This window comes from Poecile atricapillus, chromosome 15 (assembly GCF_030490865.1).
Source record: "Poecile atricapillus isolate bPoeAtr1 chromosome 15, bPoeAtr1.hap1, whole genome shotgun sequence".
Classification (NCBI taxonomy): domain Eukaryota; kingdom Metazoa; phylum Chordata; class Aves; order Passeriformes; family Paridae; genus Poecile; species Poecile atricapillus.
Genome location: NC_081263.1, coordinates 13,194,344 through 13,212,305, shown reverse-complemented (window position 1 = coordinate 13,212,305; position 17,962 = coordinate 13,194,344). Strand labels below are relative to the sequence as shown.

At 41.8% G+C, this 17,962-nt stretch overlaps 1 protein-coding gene across 3 annotated transcripts in view; it reads right to left on the bottom strand.

Moving 5' to 3' along the window:
* The window catches only part of ASIP (agouti signaling protein), a 28,028-nt gene extending 16,878 nt beyond the window's left edge, over nucleotides 1-11,150 (bottom strand). Inside the window, exons 1-2 of one of the 3 annotated variants that reach the window (XM_058850963.1) lie at nucleotides 1,499-1,775; nucleotides 420-553 (exon numbers count right to left, since the gene is read on the bottom strand). The gene's annotated coding sequence lies outside the window, so the exon portion shown is untranslated. Of the gene's footprint in view, nucleotides 1-419; nucleotides 554-1,498; nucleotides 1,776-10,919 lie in introns of those variants that run through there. The other 2 variants (XM_058850962.1, XM_058850961.1) reach the window with 2 other exon arrangements.
* Nucleotides 11,151-17,962: the final 6,812 nt, after the last annotated feature.

Genomic DNA, 17,962 nt, shown 5'->3' with positions numbered 1-17,962 from the left:
TTACATGTACAAGAAAAAGGGAAGATAATTAGGGTAAATACTCTGTTATTTGTGTATTTTTGCATTTGGACTAGAATGCTGTGAAAGCTTTCTGAGCCTGCTTCAGTGGGGAAAAAAATAATTAATCTGTGAAGTGGGAAATTCACTGGGAAGTGAAACTCTGATATTTGGAAAGCAAACATGGGATGTTCTCGAGGAAAAAACCCCAAATCAGAACGAAAAACCAAACCCAACTAAAAGAACAACAAAAAAAACCACCACCAAAACCAAACAACAAAAATCCCCCCTCAAGCCCTAGTAAGCGCCAAAAGACCTTTCTAAAAGAGATTGATTAAACTGAGTAAAATGAGAGACTTCAGACTATCCGAGTAAAATGCCTGGAATTTTTAAGGAGCAGGCAGGGGACAGTGCAGTGATACCTCTGCAGGGCTTTCCCTGGCTTGGTCAGAGCCTTTCTCACATTAAGAAGATGCCCAGGAACTCCAAAATTTCCAGGCACAGCACCAAAGGCACTTGAGAATGCAGTGAGCTCTCCTTTGCCTTCATGACGTGGCTGAAAGGCAGCAGAAAGAGAGCTGTAAAGTATAGATGGAGAAATAAAGCAGGGAAAAGTAGACAAAAATCTGGACAACAGAAAGAATTTCATAATTTTTGGAGAACAACAACCACAATAAAATCACCAATAAAATCTTTCATTTTCCAGTGATTGCAGGGACTATAAAATTGATGGAATTGTGTAGCAATTGATGTTAAAAGAAAAGTTCTGGTGCTGCAAACAGCAATCAGAAATGGTCTCTGCATTTTCTTATCTCGTTAACTGTGTAAAGCAACTATGGGTTGCTGAACTCACACAAAATTAAAGAACATTAAGAATACTAATGGAAGACTGGAAAATGGAATATTTGTAGTGTAGGATTACATTTTGTGAGGTGCTACAGAAAAAGCTGACAGGGCAGGTCAGAAAAATCATTATGGTCTGCCAGTTAAAGAAAAATAGTATCACTCCTAAAATAGATAAAATCCAATCATTCATCTTACTGGAGTTATGAAAGCTTCAGGAAAATAAAGATTTATTTTAACAAGATATCTTAATTTTATTAGATAAAGGCTAAAGACAGGAATAAAATAACGTAGCTAATCGATTGGAACAGTGTAAAAATACAGCTTGGGAAATGTAGGTTGTTAATTTTAAAATAATGTAATAAAAGAGTGAAGAGGGATAACATCTAAAATAATTTTAGGAAAAAAGCTTAGAAGTAGACTAAATGAAAAAGCAAAATTTGCAACAAAAAAATAATTGAAGAGGTAGAAACAGCAAACAGAATCGAAACAACCTAAATCGCAGGCAGTGCTTGGAAAATAAGGTTTTGGAGCGGAACAGAAAAGTGGAACAAATAAATGCAGAAGAGCAAAATGGTAAAATAACAAAGTTAAGAGAGTTTTAAAAAAAAAAACTTTCCTGCTTGCCAGAGCCGTGAGGGAGATCTGCAGGACTGACCTGAGGGAAAGGAAGGCGAATCTCTCCGGCGCAGCGCGGCAGGCGAAGCGGGTGGGCTCGCTGAGGGCAGCAGGGCCCGGGCAGGATGGCCGGGAAGGCCTGAGGGGGCTCGCTGCTGGCGGAGCGGGAAGGTCGCTGCTCATCGGGCCTGAGGCCCAGCAGGCGCTGCTCTCCCTCGCCCCTCAGGCCAGCGCCGCCGCCTCAGCTCCGCGTCCCGAGCGCAGAGCAGGAGCACTGCTGGTCACCCTATCCTGCTTCAATTTCTGCTTTTTCTTAGTCCCCTTCGCAGCCACCCACCCCCGCTCCTTTCCCCCCACCTCCTTCTCTCTTTGGGAAAAAAAAAAAAAAATTAGTGGAAAGTTGACCCTCAGCCCCTCCTTTTTCCTCCCATTTGAAACCACCAGGACAGAGCCGGTCCCGCAGTCTTCAGGCAGAGGCGATTCCAGCTGAGATTTTCCTGTCACTCAGGTAGAAAAGGACAGACAGCGAGGGAAGGAAAAGGCCTGCTGATAAAACCCATCTGCCGTGCTCTACAGTGCTCGTTTCGAGCTCCTTGCTGCACATTCCCTGCCTGGCAGGCTCGCTCCCTGAAGATCGCTGTAAACGCTGGGCAGCTCCTCAGCCATTCCCGGGCAGGAGAACCGGGAGCTTTACACTGACTAACTTCACTCCAACGAGATAGTTCTGTGGAGTCACTAAAAGTCAAAATGCCACGGAGGAAAGGCTTTTTTTTTTTTTCCTTAAGCTTGGTAAAGGTTTGTACAAAGCCCAGATAAGTTTACCTGAATGTGGGCGCAGTTATTCAAAAGGTATAAAATGTCCCTTTATAATTTTAAGGGTTACATCATACATCTCCGTGGTATATTAATACTTTTTTTTTGGACCATTTTGCAGCCAAGTGCATGTCATGTGTGCCATGAGGGTTGGGTTTTGGGGCTTTTTATGCCTACTTGGGTGAATTTTGTGCGAGGGGATAGAGAGAAACAAGGAATGCTTGAGCTCTTAAGCTGCTCGTGCTTGCAGCCTGGGGCACCAAAAGCTTCAGACTGGCAGGAATGAGAAAGTGGCAATGGGTATTTTGAAAGCTGAATGATAAAATTTGATTTAGTGGCCTCAAGAGTGTATAATAAAAGCTGATTGAGGGCTTGAAGCTCTGATATGAAATAAAACTGCAGCCCCCTTGCAGTTCTCTGTCCTATTAGCAAGTCTGTTTCTTTTAGTGCTGAGAACCTCACCAGGACTATTCTGGGGTAGGAAAAATGCATCTTTGGAAGGTCTTTTTATTACTTTTTCTGTTTCAGTCAGCCTCCCACACTGTGGCAGTTTAGGTGAGAAAGACGATAGAAAGGTAACACGAGCTAATTTTACAAGACTTGAAAAGAAACATGGATCCATGGGAATTGCTGGAACTGGAACTACTCCTTAAAACCCCCAGACTGGAAAATTCTGTAAATATCTACAGTTGTTATTTTCTTTTTTACTACTCCTGATTGAAGGCACTGGCTGTTTATGATGTTGCAGTGTTTTAGAGTGCAGAACATCTGCTAAGGGTGCTAACACAGTGCTTAGGCTGTGTTTTTTCCAAAAAGCATGCAGAATATTAGCTTGGATCTTGGGACACTTAGGGATTGCTCACTAACAGAGTTCCTGCATGAAGGAAAGGTGTGTCCAGCCACCAGAAATATGGGGGACAAAAGGGGACTTCTGTGAGTGCTTGAGAAGCAAAGTTTGAGGGACCAGGTAGAGAGGAAGTTGATGAGGAAAAATACCTGAGTGGTGCTCGGAGCAGCTTCTTGGAGGAGCTGTGTGAAGATACCTGGAACAGCAGAGGGGACACAGACCTGCATGAACATATGGAATTTCTGGGGTTCTTGAGAGATGTTTTTCCCTTGTTCACTTTTGTTGGGTGATGGGTTAGAGGTGGGGCACGCTAGTAGAACTGGCTGAATTTCAAAGGTTTGGGATGATAGTTTCTGAAACTGGCATTTTTCACATGAAAAACTTTAACAGCAACCATATCCTTCATCTGAAAGCATTTCAATTACAGAATTATGTGCTGATATCTGTAGGGGAATTTACAGCATTAGCAGCCTTCCTTTTGAAAGTGCAATTTCAAAAATCATGTTGAAAATTTTATTTTTTTATATCCCCCTTAAAATAAAAGCTTAGTCTAAACTTCCCATTACAAACCCCCTATTTTTCAGACACCGCTGTTATCTAAATTAGGGCCAAATTCTGTTCTTAGCTTCCCTTCCAGCCTTGAGACCCTGAATTTGCATCGCATTATATTGGAGACATTTATGAGATGCAATTAATTTTCTCATTTAGAAGAGAAAGAAATCCCTGGGATTTGTTCTGTGCTGCTTTGTACAGAAACTCCAATGTCACGGTGGAGTGTAGTTTGGGTTGTCAGATGTGATGCAGAACATCTGGTTTGCATTCACCCATGTTGTAAAAAATTGGTGTGTGAGCATATTTAGGCCTCTTTTCTTTGCTTTATCTCAGTCAGTGTTTCATTTTCTTCTTGTTTTTATTTTCCATTCTTTTGCATTACAACAAAATCAATGTATTTTGCCTTTTCTTGTTCCCCTTATTCTATAGGTAGCACACCTTGGCTTTTCTTTCTTCTCTTCTGTACATGAATGTTTTCCTCTAAGATACTTCCTCTAAGATATTTTTCCAGCCAAATTTCCTTTCATTTCTGACGCTTTTTTACACTTTCCTTTATCCACCTCATTTTTCCTACTGTCCATGCTTTTTGATCTCTCTCAATTCCCCCCATTTTTGTCAACCTCTCCATCTTCCCATAATTTTCTGTGGCTGCCCTTCATCACTCTTTGTTCTCTGACTCCTTTGTGCTATCTCCTCCCTGCATCTTCCCCCTGCGCATCTCCCTGTGAATGCAATTAGTGGCATTGGGAATGGGTTGAGACAAAAAGAGTCCCCACAAGGATCTGGGTACATATGGGGTCTGTTTGGTTTACACCAGGGAGAGTGTGGACCCATCATCTGCAAAGCCCTTTGAAGAGTCTGTGGATTGTTAAAGATCATGTGTTTCCATGGCCTTGTACCATCTTATAAAAGGATTTGATGTCTTTCATGGATATATGAGATCTGACTTCTCTCAGCAACATCTCTTTGATTTTTGGAGTCATGTTCCTGCGAGAGAAAGCAGCTGAGAAACCTTGGTTTGCTGCATTTGTACAGTGCAAGAATCTATTTTGTTAATAATTTTTTTAACTTTCATCTAGGTTGCAAATGTTTTTACTGGGAAAACATTGCTATTCTGAAAACTTTCCCATCTTGGCTTAAAAGGGCTTTTTTTCATAATAGATAAATAAGAAAGTTAAATTAAAATGCTATTGTTTACAAGTCTGCCACAGGTTTCACTCTGCTTCTGTGACATGCCCATATCAGCAGGTGATCTAAAAGTATTTACTGGAATGACCACCTGAAGGGACAGTTACAGATTTCACATGACTGTGCTGCTCACTCCTAAGAGGAAATAGAATAGAATGTCTTTGGGCAGCAAGAGTGCTGCTCTTGGATGGGAAACCCTGGCAGAGTAGAGTCTAATTTCAGCATTTTCATGCTTCGAGATTTGGTTTGGTTTGGTTTTTTAAATCCAGGCTGAAATCTCCTGGAAGAACAAGCTCTCAAACCTGTATTTTGTAATAACTTTCTTTCATCCTCTAATATTAAATGAGAGCATGAACAATGTGCAATATCAAGTTACAAAGCATCTTGTCCCGATCATCTAATGAGTCTGCTGTGATGTAAATAAACCCAGCATTAACTCAGAACTGATATTCACTGCAGCTGGGATAAGCAAAGCCAAAGAACAAAAGTTCTAGTTGATAAGAATTAGATGAAATTCATATCCAGACTGGTGTAAACTCTGGGTAATTAATTGGCCTGAAATATTATCCAAAGAAGGTATGGATAATTTGGTTCAGCCCCCCTGAAGATCACCGATGTTTCTTGAGACCATTTGTGCTTTAAAGCTGCTTCCCATTTTCTCCATCAGCCTCATCTAAGAAGGGCTATTCATCTGATAATTTACTTTTCAGAACTTGTTAGTCAAGACAGGACAGAAGCAACAAGTTCTGTGGGTAATTTAAGAGAGAATTTATGCTGGTGGCTTTCAAGAATCTAAATCACTGTAGTGGAGATCAAAGACATCTCTGAAACAGTTCAGTCTAAGCCAGAGATCACATGGTAGAAGAAAATAAGCTGGCCAGGAATTATTATTTTATGCAACATTTCTAAAGAAAGATAAAACCTATATATGCACACATAGAGCACTGTGCTCCAGACCCAGGTGTGATTCAAGTCCTCTACTTAAAATACTTGGGTACAGAGGCATAGAACAGAATCAGGGAATATCCTGAGCTGGGAGGGACCCCCAGGATCCCCCAGCCCAGCCCTGGCCCTGCCCAGACCCCCCAACAACCCCACCCTGGGCATCCCTGGCAGCGCTGTCCAAACGCTCCTGGAGCTCTGGCAGCCTCGGGGCCGTGCCCATTCCCTGGGGAGCCTGGGCAGTGCCAGCACCTCTGGGGAAGAACCTTTCCCTGACATCCAGCCTGATCCTCCCTGGCACAGCTCCAGCTGTTCCCTGGCTCCTGTCCCTGTCACAGAGAGCAGAGATCAGGGCTGCCCCTCTGCTGCCCCTCATGAGGATGTTGAGAACCCCGATGAGCTTTCACCTCAGGCTCTTCTTCTCCAGCTGAACAGACCAAGTCCCCTCAGCTGCTTCTCATACATCTCCTCCAGACCTTTCCCCATCCTTGTGGCTTCCTTTAGATGCTCTCTAAGGGCTTAATGTCTTTTTTTATATTGTGGTGAGCAAACTGCCCCCAGGACTGGAGGTGAAACCTCTGCAGAGCAGAGCAGGACAATCCCCTCCTTTGCCTGCCTGGAGATGCTGGGCCTGATGCCCCTCAGGACAGGGATGTCTCTCCTGGCTGTCAGGGCACTGCTGACTCACATCCAACTTGCCATTGACCAGGAGCTCTTCCTGCAGCTGCTTTCCAGCACCTCATTCCCCAGTCTGTTCCCACACCCAGGGTTACCCCATGCCATGTGCAGGATCCAGCACCTCCCCTGGCTCAGCTTCACGTGGTTGGTGATGACCCAGTTCTCTCATTTGTTGAAGTCCCCCTGCAGGGCCTCCCCTTGCTTTAAGGGAGCAATAGCTCCTTCCAGTTTTGCATCATCTGTGAACTTGCTCAGTTTCCTTTCCAGTCCTGCATCCAGGTCATTTATGAAGGTGTTGAAGAGCACAGGGATGAGGATTGAGCCCTCTGGAATCTCACTAGTGACCTGTGCCAGGCTGATATCACCCCAGTCATTGTCACCCTTTGTGCCCAACCCATGAGCCAGTTGCTCACCCACCCCATGATGTGTTTGTCTCGTGGGGGATGGACATTTTGCATAGAAGAATCCTGTGAGAGACAGTATGGAAAGCTTTGCTGAAATCCAAATGAATTACATCTACCAGCTTTCCTAGACTGACCAAGTGTTGTTCCATACTTCCATACTTCCACAGAAAAAAATCAGGTTGGACAAGCAGGACTTTCCCCTCATTAAGTTTTGCTGGCTGTGACCAATGGCTGCATTGTCTTCCAATGTTTTTCTCCAATACTTCCCAGAATAACCTTTTTCCATTATTTTACTGGGCACTGAAGGGACACTGACAGGCCTGTAGTTTTCAGGATCCACCTTCTTGCCCTTCTTGAAAAACAGGACAACTGCCTACTTCCAGTTGGCTGGGACCTCTCTGGATTCCCAAAATCACTCAAAAATCATTGAAGAGAGGCTTTACAATGATGTTAACAGCTCTTTGAAGAGTTTTGGACAAATCCTATCAGGCCTCATCTATTTTTAGGGATTGAGTTGGGGCAGTAGATCCCGCACAATTTCAGGGTCAACTGGGATTTGATCAACCTCACAATCATGGTCCTCCAGCAGAGGACTCAGAGACCCCCCTGGTCCATCATTCATTCTTTGCCTCCATCTTCAACAAGAATGACTGACTAAGGGGGTTCCAGTGCCCTGAGAATCAGCTGAAGTCAGTGCCATGCCAAATCAGACATTTGTTAGAGGTTTGGGAAGGCACATGTGAAATACCTGCCAAACAGCAAAAGCATTTCAGTAGAAGGAGCATCAGAATAGAAATTTGCAGATTTTACATAAAATATTTTAAAAAGAGAGCAAATTATCATTGTCAAGCAAATCCTTATCCATATGTGTGAAAATAGATAACAACAATCAAAACAGAGGAATGAAGTGTCTGAAGCATTATGTCAGGATAGGGTTTGAACAACACAATGAGTCATGAGAGTTTCTTTGCAGAAGGGCTACCAGCACTCAGTGAGGTCTTCCATTCTCTTACATCTGAGCTCCTGATCCCTCCTGAAAGCAGCCAATTTAATTAAAAAGTTTATATCTGATTAGTTCTTCCTTTTGCATGGGAGTAGATGTACCAAATATCCCAGAAATATCAGGTTATGCACATCTGTCTTCGCAAAGCTCAGTGGAAAGCAGTTTAAGACATTTGTTATTTCAGTGATAAATCTCTTGCTGTTGGTTCTGCAGAGTTGCACTGGTATAATTTTTTTTTTTTTCTGTGATAAGTAAAATAAGTGCAATAAGTAAAATAATAAGTATAGTAAGTAAAATATGTAAATGGAGAAGACAGGCATGTTTGGAGACTGTTTAGAGAAACCTCAGTGTTGGCAGTGGGAGAAGTGACACATGAAGTGAAAGTGAAACCAATCCGATTTACGCTTTTGAGTAAAATACTGTGAATTGTTGCACTGCATTTTGATGGAATAATGCTACAGCTCAGGAGAATGTCTTACCTTTAGGCTCAAGAGGCCTGGTGTCCAATGGTTGCTCTGAAAGTCTGTGAAATCAAAGGATGCTGTTTCACTAGAAACAGTGAAAGGGACTGAAATCCACATGACTACGGGCTAGTACTGGATTTACTGCTGGGCTTATGCATCATAAAAACCCCCAAACTCCCACTCCCTGTTGATATTCTGGTTACTCTTTTCCCATCTTCTCTCATTCCTTTTCATTGCTTGGAAATTCATAATGTTAGTTGTCTTTCACTCTTGTGGTGACCTAAAGTATTTCAGCCAGATTTGACCTATTTTCTTTACCCATCACCCTCATTTTTAGAACCTTGTGGTCCATATAAGATTTTGTTTTGCAATTTAAATACTTTAAATCCCTGAGAAATAGAGAGAGCATATTGATGATGGAAATATTGAAAATGTCAGAGCTTTTGGATTGGAGCAATTACAGGCAAAGTATTTATTGGAAAGCTTTATCCATAATGCCTTTCATTATGTAACTTAATAATGACAACAGCCCATGACCAGTTAATCCTAACCTTCTCTTTCCACTTTCATACTTAATCAGGAAGAGTTTTAGCAGAGGGTTGAATGTTTTAAAATTTGTGTTATAAACTTGTCTCACTTGATCCTGCTTTCATTAAAAAGAAAAAGAAAAAAAGGAAAAACTTTAGAGGATGTGTTCATAGAGAAAGTTTCTTCACTTGCCTGAAGAATAAAGGCAGCAAGAGAAAAGCATTATGTACAATGAAAGGAAGAGAGGGGCGATGGTAATGCAAACTGAAAGGTGAAAGATGTACTTTTTATTGTCAGTAACATTCTCAGGACTTTTAACTGTAAAATGTTTTTAGGGAAGGAATTTCCATTACTCTGTGAAGTTCCTACTGTATTTTTCATCACTGCAAAACCCGGTGCATCACAATGGCTCAAATGTCAAAAATCTTCACTATATATGTATATTCTATAGGTAGAAAATGAGGTTTGCTAAGTGCTTAAGTATTCTACATGAAATTCTTACATTCTTTGCACTTTAAGTTAAAGCTATAATGGTTGCTATGACCAACTCAGTAAAAGAAAAGCAACGTTTTAATTAAATAGCTAATTTACATCCATCATTCATAGCTTTGTTAATTCATGTTATGTTCATAACATTTTTCATATCTTAGTGAGTTACTGTGTTATGAGGGATGTATCTGAACACTAAAACAGGCTGTACTGTTGGGATCTTTGAATGTCCTAAATCAAATTTATTTGCTCTGCTACAGCCATATTCTAACTAATCACAAAAAAGGATTTTAAGGACCCCATAATATTCAGTAACGATTGCCATTTTTTCAGAGTCAGATATTTCTCAGTAGTACTGCTGTATGGTTTGAGATAAAGCATGTTTTTTTGTTGCAATGGAGCTTGAAATGGAGGGGAAAAACATCCACTACAAAACCGGCATCACAGTACATTTTTGATTTTAAAAATTATTTTGGCTTTTACTTTTGTACCATTTAAAAATTAAAATACTGGAAATGAAGATCAGTGTTCTAATTATCCTACAAAAAAAAAATTATCCAGGCTTGCCATCCTCCCTCAACAAATGCAGAAAAAGGTCTCAGAAAGTTGCTAGAATTTATCTGAAAGTGCAAAACTTCTTCGGCACTTGTGCGAGAGCTGCAAACTGCGGAGACGTGAAACCCAGCAACAGATTTAGAGACCGAGGCACTGAATTATTCAAATAATCTGGATTTCCATCTTCTTATTTTCTATACCAGAAAAGCAGTGGACATCTGATCCTTGTTAATGTTATCAGTGTATTCACAGGTTTCAGAATTCTGTGTAGGTCATAAAAACATCTTGTGTAAATTTGAACATATATGGTGACGTAGCATGTTAATAAATTTATTAAGAGTTGCTGATACAATAACAAAAACATTTTGGAAGTGGTTTAAAACATCCCAGCTAAACATTCATGAAATCTCTCCTTAAACAGAAAACTAAACTCTCCACAGTGAAGAAGCCACTTATTCTGCCCCACATAATATAAAGAATTTGAGGTTGGAATGTGACAAAACTCTGTAAGAAACAAAAGTATGTATGTTTCATATGCAAAGATGCTTATGAACTTTAGCTGTCCCATTTCTAAAGGCAAGCTTATCATTTAAAAAGAAAAAAAAATACTCTGTCTTGCAGATAAAGGAGATTCACAGAAATTAATACTTTAATTTAATGAAAACTTGTCACCCTTTTTAATACATTCCATTTATATTTCACAAAATAAAATATGAGTAGTTATAATCTTCAAGTTTCAACCAACCTGTGCTGCTATTTTAAAAGTAAAAAAATATATATCTATTTATGCCTACATATAAGCAGAATATTTTAACTGTAGATTTTTCTGGCCCCTGTAATTTTGTTTAACCTTGCTAAACAATCCATATCACATCTAGAGTTCTTGCTGTATCTTCTGAAAACATTTTGTTGTAATTTAAAAACAAAAAAATATAAAATCATTAGTAACTTACAAATAAAAGCAAAACATCCACTTACACCACAAAGAGTTTACTCACCCCAGGAATGTAGCTGAGGAAGCTCTACTTCCAGCCAGACTGGAATGTCATAGAAGTGCTGCACATTGACTGCCAGTTCTGGTTTTTCTCATGGAAAGAAATTCCACCGCAAGTCTGGTGAAATTAATCCTCCTAAATTCTTTGATTTCTCTAGACCTTCTTAGGTAACTCAGCTTTTAAGGCCTCTATCTAGATTTATTTTTACTGAAAAGGAGCCAGGGGAGCACAGGAGGGAAGGGAAGAGCTCTGGGAGCGCGAGGGCTCATGGCCCTGCGGTGTCAGCCCACGGCAGGGAAGCACAACAGGATGTGCTCTGGACATCTTTTTTAGCTGCATTACAGATGAACCTTCAAGTGCATTTACCTTTCTCATGGGCCTTCCTCTGGCTGCACTTTGAACATCCTGGTCTGGCTTCCTGGTTTTGTAAATCAGTCATGAAGGGAAGGAAGGATGCGAGTATCCTTTTTGATATATCCAAAACACATTGGCAGGGGCTGTACTTTGGAAGGGTTATAATTTCTTCCCTCCCTCTCTGGTCCGATGCCAGCTGGGAATCCTGCTGCCAGGTCATCCCATCCTTTAGTTACACTACAGAGGTTTGTACATCAGGTACGTAGGGCGCAGGAGACCCACCCACAGGCACTTCTGGAGAAGCAAGAGACTTCTGACTTAGTTCTGCTTTGTGGGTTGTGTTGCTTGTTTTGTGCCTTTGGTGTTGGCAGCTATCACATGTTGAAGGCAAAGCCCTCCTCATAAAAGGAAGTCTATTGGTTTGGCACCTTCCTTCCATGAATTACAAAGTGATCAAGTGGCCTGGTTTATAGTTACAGCCCCTGCCATGGCAGGGACACCTTCCACTGTCCCAGGCTGCTCCAAGCCCCGTCCAACCTGGTCTTGGACAGTTCCAGGGATCCTGCCCAGCTGTTCTGGGCACCCTGTGCCAGGGTGTCCCCACCCTCACAGGGAAGAATTCCTTCCCAATATCCCATCTATCTCTGTCCCCTGGCAGTGGGAAGTCACCGATGGCCCCTTGTCCTGGCAATTTAGGTCCTTGTCCAAAGTCCCTCTCCAGCTCCCTCAGAGCAACTTCAAGCACTGGAAAGCTGCAATAAAATCACCCCAGAGCCTTCTCCAGGTTAAACCACCCCAGTTCTCTCAATGCTTCCTTATAGGAGAGGTGCTCTAATGATGAAATGTTCCAATTGTATGAACCACACTCACAGAAAAGAAAGGTGCAGATAACACCAGAAGAAAGAACTCTTCTCTACCTCTGTCTTGCCCTTGGTCATCACCCCCTGTTGTGTGAGTCAAGGGCTGGGAGGAGAGGCTGTTCTTCCCAGCCACCAAATGGGCCCTGTATTGATGACACTCAAGTGGATGATACGAGGACAAGGGGAGAGGAAAAAGTCTGGAGCTACAGCATCCGAACTGATTCCTGCTTCCCTGATGCCTGGGCAGGGCACTTTGAAGTGAGCCCTGCTCCCACAAGACCTGCTTGATCATCACCTCTGCCACCAGGGCCTGGGGTAGGTTCTTTTCAGTTTCCTTTACTCAGATCTGCCTTTCTCAATTCTAAGGGCATTTACTCAAATGGAAATTTTTATTAAGCAATTGCTAAGCATGAATAAGTATTGTGCAGCCTTAAAAACCTTCTCCTCCTTTTTACTGCATGCAATGCTTGTGGCTATTTATTTTTGCTAGCAGCATGACAGCAGTGCTGGTCTGAAAGCATTGTACAAGGAGAGCTGTGCTTTTTCACAGCCACAGCTGTGCCACACACAGGCTGGGAGTGCACGTTGGTCAGTGCTGAGGATGGGCATTGCAGCTACACATGTAAGCAATCCACTCCCTCCAGTTTTCCCAAGAAGGCAATAAGAACAAAGAACCCCTTGAAGCAGATAAAAGCATAAAGATTGGAACCACAGAAAAGATGGTGAAATAATGTCTCACATTATTTCAGTGAGAAGAAATATCAAAGGTCTTTTCCACAAGTTTTGGGTCAAATTTGGCCCTTGGGTGAATGATGGTCTATAGCTGAGAGTAACGCTTTCAGTAGATAAAAATATTGTTTATTATCTGGTTATGAAATTGTTTTGTAGTGACTTGTATGCAGTCAAGATAGAAAACTAAGAACAGTTAAGCCCTCATAATTGAAAGGGTACTTCATTTTAAGATGCAACCACAGAAAATCTTTATTTAATTTTTAAGGGGAAACCATGTAATTTTATTTCCTTTTCAGTATTTTTACTTGATATTTCTGTTGTTCAAATTTCTTTCATTTGCATCAGGCTGAGTCTGGCCTTATATATGATTAACAAATAACCTTACCAGAACAAGCTGGAGCCTTCCTTGCAAAACTTCTGATTCTTTCAGCTTCCTATGACAGTGATTACACAGGGAATTTTCCCCCAGAGATTTTGGTTGTATATTCACCAAACATGCCTCTTCAGGTACATAGTAGTTGAAAATTTAGCTGAGAAAGGTAATTACATATTTTTTGTGAGTGAAGCTATTTTAAGACAAACATCCTTTGCTTTTTCCTAAAACTGTTATAATTCTGACTGAAAATGCAATATAATACAATATTATATAGGATTCAGTCTCTTCTCTCTCAAGCTGTATGTTTTTCTACCATCCCCTGTCAAGCAACACAATTTTATTATGCAATTTTTCTGTCAGCCTAGAAGTGATAAACAAAATTCATCACTGAGTAAATGTATTTCATAACGAGAACAAAATCTTCAGATGATTGAAGTCAACCAGTCCAAGTGCAGCTTGGTTGGTCATTTTAAACCATCTGTAAATCTTGACTCATGGTCCTGTGTAGCCAGTGTAGAAACTCCCAGTAATACCAGTTTGAGAAGCCTATGCAAATGGGCACAAAGGACCAATTTGCAACAAAAACCTAACTTTGAATCAAGGAAAAACATGTCTTTTCTCAGGATGTCCTAGTTAACTCCACAGCCCCATCAAGATGTGCAGGAAGGCTCTTACCTTTGCACTTATTTCAAAGCTAAATGGCAAAATCTTAATGGACAGGAATCTGGAATTAAGGCAATAGCCAATATTGACTATCCTTTTTGATCGGTTCTTCTTGTAGGATTTATCTAATTTCCCTTCTAATTAGGCTGATTTCACTACAATGAAAAATTACATCTATCAGAACAATTGTGCACCCAGTGAAGGCAGCATATTGCAAAGAAAACTTTGGTGCCTTGTCACTAGGCACGCTCAGCGGTTTGTTTTGGGACCCAGCACAGCCCCAGCAGTCACTGTCACAGAGTGACATTGTTGAGTTGAAGTGTGTGTAAGGCACAGACCTGCTCTGGGTACATGTGGCTGTCCAAGCCATTGTATATTTGGGAAAATCTGAGAATGCTTGCAGCAGCATCAGAGCAGAGGGCAGGTTAATAACTGCTTTATTCTAAAATCTCAGATTGTTCTCATCAGCCTAAAGAAGGCACAGAGTTCAGATGAGCACGTGGAAAGTGAGAGGATAAATCAGGGACACACAGTTTTGATCTTTTCCCTAAATGGATGATGTCAAGCAACTGGCAGACACAATTGCTGTTTGTCCATCAGAGCTGGCTGCAGTTGAATGGGACCACAACACTGCCAGCCAAAGTAGCTGCATCCTGGACAGGGACAACATATGAAGTGCTGTAAAAGAGTTGAGTAATGGTGTAAGTGCTACAGGCAGGGCAGGGTGCCAGCACTGATCTGCACCTTGCAGCACTCTGCTCCCACTGCAGCAAAGACTTGGTGCTCACAGCTCCCCTCTCTTTACTTAACATGTTCTCCTTTGCTTTATCCAGGGAGTAAAGAGATTTCTTTTTAACTTTCCACTCCTGCTTGCATCAGTTTTTTCTCAGTATTAAAATATCCCATTCCTCTAGTCTATTACATGGCCTTCTGGTATGACAGCAAAAGTGGGCAAGAAACCTTTCTCATTTTTGCACGAACTTCCTGTCACATAATTTTTAAATTCCTGTGGTGCCAGGGTGCTGAGGGGTCCCCACCTTCCCAGTGTTCCCAGTAGGGCCCCATGTCTGCTCCAGCCAGCCTGGAAAGGGGGCTGGACTGGGGGTGCCTGTGGCAGCTCTGTCCTGCCTGTCCCCCACCCCTCTGTAGGGCTGGCACTGGTGGGGCAGTGAAGACAGAAGAAGAAGAGCCACATTTTGGGGAGGCCCCACTCCATTGTGGCTGTGGGGCTGGAGGGGGTCCAGAAATGACCATGGTAGTGCTTGCAGAGCACAAGAAACTTGGCAGATTCTGCATCACCTGATGGCACTGACACACAGAAGGGATCACCCTTTACCTCTGCAGGACCCACACAGATGTGTCTTCCAGAAAGAGCAGGCACAAAACACCTCTCTGCAGTGTTCCCACACTTACCTCTTCTATTTGCCATCCAACTCCTCTAAGAAGAGTTCTAGGAAGTGTGTTGTCTGGCTTTAGCTAAACATGCTCCTCTTCAACTCCTGAGTAAAAGATGTTTTCCCAGAAGTGCCCTGTGAGTGGGATGTGCTACTCCAAACTTCCATATGATCCCTATGGTTGTCAGTCTTATTTATAACCAGTGTCATCTATACAGTCAAATTGCATTTAATGAAAGGTTTTGCATAAAAGAAATGGATGCTCAGTTTCTTTTGTGCCTATGGAAAAAATGTTAATCTTTACCAAGATGATGCTTATATGGCCAGGGACACCCTTGGTGCTTTTTTGGGAACTGGGAAGAACAAAAGCCTCACTCGAGGTTGGGACACGTCACTGAGCTGTGGAGCACATTGTTTCCCTTTCTGTGACTAGACACAAACACTACAATATTATCTACAATAAAATGGAAGATTTTATTGAAGGGAAGTTTTTCAGTTCTGCTGAGTGGGCAGACTGAAGCTACTGTTCTCTTTTTGTTTAGGACAGGGCATCTGTGTCCTGTCCACAAATCCTGGACAAAAATCTAGGAGCAACACAGAGGGAGTAGGAGGTTTGAGTAGAGTTGGCGTGGGCAGGGCTCTGCCTGGTTTTGGCATCTGAGCCACAACACTGCTCCAGCTGAACCTCTGGTGCCTGGGACATTCTGTTCCTGCCAGTGCTCCACCACAAATGCATTCCTGAGCAGCACGTAACAGCTTCATTCTGCTGTCGATGGATGGCAACAGGCTCAGCATCTCCCTGGCTGCAGGGGTGGCAGATGGGAACATGGCTACTCCTCTGAGGGGATTGACAGCTCTGGGAAATCCATGGAAACCACACAATTTCTTCAACATCTCTTCCACATCTGCTACCTGAACTCAACTTTTAGTGGAAGAATAGGTTGTGTGCAGCCCCACAGATCTGGAAAAAATACCTTACTTAGCAGAAGTTCCACTGAACCTGATATTTTCACCAGAAGTTTCATTTTGCCCCAAGTGTGGTTTTAAAGCACAAACTTGGTTTTCTCAGCTGCAATGCTCCATCTGTCACGTGCTTAGAGAATGTTGTGGCATTTTTATACTGCACTGTGACTTACCTGTGCCAGAGACTCAGGTAATTTTTATTGTATCATCCTAGTCAGAGAATACACATATTTTACTATGCTTTCAGTTATAGCAATTATGTTTAGCATTGTATTGTATTCAAAGTGTCTGTTAGACAGCAAAAAAACTGAAAAAAATGCTAAAAAATTATGACTTCTTAGGACTATAACTTATATCCTGGAGTTATTTTTCTGGTGCCTGGAGAAGGTGTGGCGTCCCCATCCTTGGAAGGGTTCAAGGGATGGGGCTTGGACCAGCTTGGTCTAATGGAAGGATCCCTCTTTTACTGTCCAAAGACAGAAAATGGTGCACTTAGAGTATCTTTTCATCAAAGAAACTTGGGATCTTTCAAGACTACTCAAAGTGAGTGATGAAGTGATTTAACAAATGCACAAAGTTTTGTTTTGTCAGAAAATGTTTTGGGAAGCCTAAGTGAATGTGTGTTCACTAAGGAAGCAAGAATAAACAAGACTAGGAGGAGGTTTCTGTTGAGCAGACATTGAGCAATAAGCAGTTGTACTCTTTAATCTGTTCTCTAGGACAGCATCTAGTAAAATAATCCATTGTGTGGAGAGACATCTGTGCTTATGGGCTTTCTGTGAAAATTATGAAACTTGTAATAACTCAAACTCTGAGTGTCTGACAATGTAGATAGTGAGTGAATTGAAGAAAAACTTCAAAGGCTGAGTCTCCAGACACAGAATAGTGGGTCTGTTGGAACACATTTAGCAAGCATGTAATTACCATGCCATTTCTTGATTCTGCAGGTTTTCTAGGACTCAAAATAAGATTTGCCCCATTTTTTTAAGACTTAAAATGAAAACAATATTCATTTATCTGTTTGGGTCAGGTTTTGAAAGGCTTGATTTATCAAGGCTGGTTAAAGATCCGTGTGCTTGAAACGGGTAATGGAAGGAAAACACTATCACTAACACTAAGGCACTATCCATAGCAGCATCTGGCCTTGATATCCTCTTAGATCTAGGATTGATCAATTCTGGTGTCTGAAATTCTGCAATGGGAAGGTCACATTCCCCTCCAGATGTTCCATAAGGTTTTTTTTTTCAGTTGGCAGCATCTCCTTGAAATAGTCAGTTTGAAATAATACAGTCTTTGGGGCTGAGGGAAGGTTTAAGGCAAAAGTCTGGTGAGTCCTCAAGAAATAATTCCCAAGTTAAGAATGTTCTTTGTTCTTGATTTTTATTTTTTTTTTTTTTTTGCAGAGGTCAATGCTTATTGTTGTTCCCTTAATAAGTGACACATTTTTTTTCTTGTTTCTCCTCTCTAAAGGTCTCCATTTTGTGCAATGCTGCAGTGCTTTGTGTAGGTTGTGTCTCTTGCTCCACATGGATGTAGGTTTTCCTGAGGATGGGCATTGAACTGAGGGAAATCCTGAGTCACTGAAAAGGGCACATGGGCCCAGCACCATTTGTGTGCTCTGTCATCCCCTGGATGCAAGGATGCTGTGGCAGTCAGTGTTCTCTGCTCTTCCCTTAGCCACATACATCAACTTCCTGATTCCTG